At 45.4% G+C, this 4,916-nt stretch overlaps 1 pseudogene; it reads left to right on the forward strand.

Annotated features, from left to right (window-relative positions):
* The first annotated feature begins 2,318 nt into the window (after nucleotides 1-2,318).
* Nucleotides 2,319-4,221, forward strand: LOC129020280 (putative elongation factor 1-alpha-like 3; annotated as a pseudogene).
* The last annotated feature ends 695 nt before the right edge of the window (nucleotides 4,222-4,916 follow it).

Here is a 4,916-nt window from a genome sequence, read left to right on the forward strand (position 1 = left end):
CTTGCTATGTGGCCCAGACTGGTCTCGAACTCCTGGGCTCAACCAGTCCTCCCACCTTGGCCTCCCAAAGTGCTGGCATGACAGGGGTGAGCCAGTGCACCTAGCCTTGATAATTTCCAGTGGTTCTCTATGCTTAGAGCATTACTCTCATCTTTTTTCTACACAGTCTAGAATGCTCTCTTAAAGCCTCCATAAAAACAACTCCTTGTTTGTGTATCCTTTGGTGAACAAACCAATGACTTGCAGGAGCACTGCCAGGCATCCCCAGCCATTGCATGCCTGCAGACTTCTTCCCTGGCCCACACTTGCTGGTCTGTTTGTTCACTCTGCAGTGAACCCTTCTGCTTACAGTTTTTCCAGCTAACCTTTTGATTCACAATGTAGCCTCTGACAAAAAGCAGACCAATAGTTGCCAGGGGCTGGGGATGCAAGAGAGGAGGGTGTTGACCGGGAAGATATCAGAGGGACATTTTCAGATGATGGAAATGTTAGATCACTTGATTGCACTGGGGGTTGCACAAGAAGTCAAAACTTATTGAACTCTCTCCATCCAATGGGTGCATTTTACGGTGTGTCAATGAAGCCTCAATAATGTTGTTTTTAAAAAATGGTGTCACCTCACCTCCTGGCTTGTAGTGTTTGTGTACCTAATATCAATCTTGCTAAGTTTCCTCCAGCCAAGCAAGTCTCTGCTTTTGCTGGGCTGCTCTGCAGAGGCTGTGACTGCTGGATGATAACCCAGGTTACATAAAAGTGTAGAAACCATGTGCAAACAAATGATACGTGGCAACCAGCTTTTATCTTGGTGCTGGAGATCTGCAGGGCATGGTGGAAAGGGCGGCAACGGGACAGTGCAATGGTTCATTTCACCTCCTGTCACCACGTGGGGCTGTGGGGGCAGCTCTGTCATACCTTCCAATTTTCCAAGCTGAAAATCCAGTTGTTATTGCTGTTTTTGAAATCTTACATTTTTAAAAAACTGATAACAAATTCAAAATGTTTAAGTATCTGTGTGGGGAAAGTGAATCAGGCCTGAGGGTTGTGGACTGCTTTCTAGGTTTCCAGCCTGTTACCTCTGCAGCAGTGGAGGCAGAGGAGGGCTCAGAGGTTGGGAGGGAAGGGGAAGGAGCATGAGGAAGTGTGATTCTGCAGTAAGCACGGCCCATACTTTTACTCAGAACCCAAGACAGGCAGTTGACAAGAACATCTGAAGACGTTCTTCCTCATCCCTCATTCTTATTTTGCAGCCCCTCCCCACCCCTACAGCTGTTCTCTGAAAGCTGTCTCCCTCATCCACAAAAAGATCTTGGAGGCCACAGGCCAGGCAGGGAGGGACGCTCCGAGGACTGATGCTGGCTCTCCTTCCTTCCTCTCCCAACTCCCCCTCCCAACTGGCACTGAAGGCAGGTGTTCCTCAGGCTCGGACCCTGTCTGCCTTTGTTCATTTTCTCTCTCCTCTCTGCAGGCATTCTGATCCATCACAATGGCTGTTAACATTCATGGCTCCCACATCTCCAGCACCAGACTCTTGTGTATCCAACTGTATACAGAGACATCTCAACTTCTAGACTTTCAAGACCAAACCTAACTCCTTATTTCCTCTTCCTAATCTGGCCCCACCACCCAGCCTACTCCACCTCTATAAATGGCAATACCACCCACAGTCTGCCCACATCAGAAACCCAGATGTCATTCATTCATTCATTCATTCATTCCTTTTTTTTTTTTTTTTTAAACAGAGTCACTCTGTCGCCCAGGCTAGAGGTCAGTGGCACAATCTCAGCTCACTGCAACCTCCACCTCCTGTGTTCAAGCAATTTTCCTGCCTCAGCCTCCTGAGTAGCCGTGATTACAGGCATGCACCACTATGCCTGGCTAACTTTTGTATTTTTAGTAGAGATGGGGCTTCGCCATGTTGTCCAGGCTGATCTTGAACTCCTGGGCTAAAGCAATCTGCCTGCCTCAGCCTCCCAAATTACTGGGATTACAGGCGTGAGCCACATCATGCCTAGCCCATTCTTTCTTTTTTTAGAGATTTGATTCTTTTTTTAATTTTTAAAATGATCATACAATAAAATGAATGTTTTCACGAAAAGGTGTACAGTTCTGTGAATCAAACAGACAGAGAGATTCCCGTAACCACCAACAAAATCAAGATAAAGAGCAACGATAGTCACATCTTCCCTTCACCCCTAGCCACTGCGAAACACAGATCTGCTATCATTAGGGTTTTATCTTCTCAAGAATGTCACATAGCTTTTCACAACAGGTTTGCTACCAGAACACAAGTGTCGTGGAAACTACCCCTAAAAGCCAAAATGGGAAAGAAGAAGACTCATATCAACATTGTCGTCGTTGGACACGTAGATTCGGGCAAGTCCACCACTACTGGCCATCTGATCTACAAATGTGGTGGCATCAACAAAAGAAGCATTAAGAAATTTGAGAAGAAGGCTGCTGAGATGGGAAAGGGCTCCTTCAAGTATGCCTGGGTCTTGGATAAACTGAAAGCTGAGTGTAAATGTGGTATCACCATTGATATCTCCTTGTGGAAATTTGAGACCAGCAAGTACTGAATGACTATCATTAATGCCCCTAAGGAATGAGACCACCACTTCTCCTGTTGTCCTTCCCAGCTTCTCCCCAATCTTCCCTTTTCCCTAGTTTATAAGACAGGAGAAAAGGGAGAAAGCAAAAAGTTGGAAAGAAACAGACGTAAGATAAATAGCTAGACGACCTTGGTGCCACCACCTGGCCCTGGTGGTTAAAATAATAATAATAATATTAACCCCTGACCAAAACTACTGGTGTTATCTGTAAATTCCAGACATTGTATGAGAAAGCACTGTAAAACTTTTTGTTCTGTTAGCTGATGTATGTAGCCCCCAGTCACATTCCTCATGCTTACTTGATCTATTATGACCCTTTCACATGGACCTCTTAGAGTTGTAAGCCCTTAAAAGGGCTAGGAATTTCTTTTTTGGGGAGTTCGGCTCTTAAGACGCGAGTCTGCCGACGCTCCCGGCCGAATAAAAACTTCTTCCTTCTTTAATCCGGTGTCTGAGGAGCTTTGTCTGTGACTCGTCCTGCTACACCCCAGGACACAGAGACTTCATCAAAAACATCTTTACAGGGACATCTCAGGCTGACTGTGCTGTCCTGGTTGTTGCTGCTGGTGTTGGTGGATTTGAAGCTGGTATCTCCAAGAATTGGCAGACCTGAGAGCATGCCCTTCTGGCTTACACATTGGGTGTGAAATAACTAATCACTGGTGTTAACAAAATGGATTTTATTGAGCCACGCTACAACCAGAAGAGATATGAGGAAATCGTTAAGGAAGTCAGCACTACATTAAGAAAACTGGCTACAACCCTGACACAGTGGCATTTGTGCCAATTTGTGGTTGGAATAGTGACAGCATGCTGGAGCCAAATGCTAACATGCCTTGGCTCAAGGGATGGAAAGTCACCCGTAAGGATGGCAATGCCAGTGGAACCACACTGCTTGAGGCTCTGGACTGCATCCTATCACCAACTCGTCCAACTGACAAGCCCTGCTTCTCCAGGATGTCTACAAAATTGGTGGTATTGGTACTGTTCCTGATGGCCAAGTGGAGACTGTTGTTCTCAAACCTGGTATGGTGATCACCTTTGCTCCAGTCAACACTACAACTGAAGTAAAATCTGTCGAAATGCACCATGAAGCTTTGAGTGAAGCTTTTTCTGGGGACAATGTGGGCTTCCATGTCAAGAATGTGTCTGTCAAGGATGTTCATTGTAGTAACAATGCTGGTAACTGCAAAAACGACCCACAAATGGAAGCAGCTGGATTCACTGCTCAGGTGATCTACCCTGAACCATCCAGGCCAAGTCAGTGCTGGCTATGCCCCTGTACTAGATTGCCACATGGCTCACATTGCATGCAAGTTTGCTGAGCTGAAGGAAAAGATTGATCGCTCTTCTGGTAAAAAGCTGGAAGACGGCCCTAAATTCTTGAAATCTGGTGATGTTGCCATCATTGATATGGTTCCTGGTAAGCCCATGTGTGTTGAGAGCTTCTCAGACTATCCATCTCTGGGTTGCTTTGCTGCTTGTGATATGAGACAGACAGTTGCAGTGGGTGTCATCAAAGCAGTGGACAAGAAGGCAGCTGGAGCTGGCAAGGTCACCAAGTATCCCCAGAAAGCTCAGAAGGCTAAATGAATATTATCCCTAATACCTGCCACCCTGGTATTAAGCAGTGGTGGAAGAATGGTCTTAGAACTGTTTGTTTCAGTTGGCCATTTAAGTTTAGTAGTAAAAGACTGGTTAATGATAACAATGCATCATAAAACTTTCAGAAGGAAAGGAGAATGTTTTGTGGCCCACTTTGGTTTTCTCTTTTGCATGTGGCAGTTTTAATTTATTAGTGTTTAAAATCAGTGCTTTTTAATGGAAACAACTTGACCAAAAATTTGTCACAGAATTTTGAGACCCATTAAAAAAGTTTAATGAGGAAAAAAAAAAGAATGTCACATAAACAGAATCCTACAGTGTGTAACCTTTTGAGCTGGCTTCTTTTTATTTATTTAATTTATTTATTTATTTATTTTTTTGAGACAGAATCTCACTGCGATGCCCAGGCTGAAGTGCAATGGTGCGATCTCAGCTCACTGCAACCTCTGCCTCCCGGGTTCAAGCAATTCTTCTGCCTCAGCCTCCCGAGTAGCTGGGATTATAGGCATGCGCCATCATGCCCGGCTAATTTTTGTATTTTTAGTAGAGACAGAGTTTCACCATGTTGGCCAGGCTGGTCTCGAACTCCTGACCTCAGGTGATACGCCCACCTCGGCCTCCCAAAGTGCTGGGATTACAGGCATGAGCCACCACACCCGGCTAGCTGACTTTCATTCAGCACAATGTCACTGAGCTCCATCC

This window comes from Pongo pygmaeus, chromosome 20 (assembly GCF_028885625.2).
Source record: "Pongo pygmaeus isolate AG05252 chromosome 20, NHGRI_mPonPyg2-v2.0_pri, whole genome shotgun sequence".
Lineage (NCBI taxonomy): Eukaryota > Metazoa > Chordata > Mammalia > Primates > Hominidae > Pongo > Pongo pygmaeus.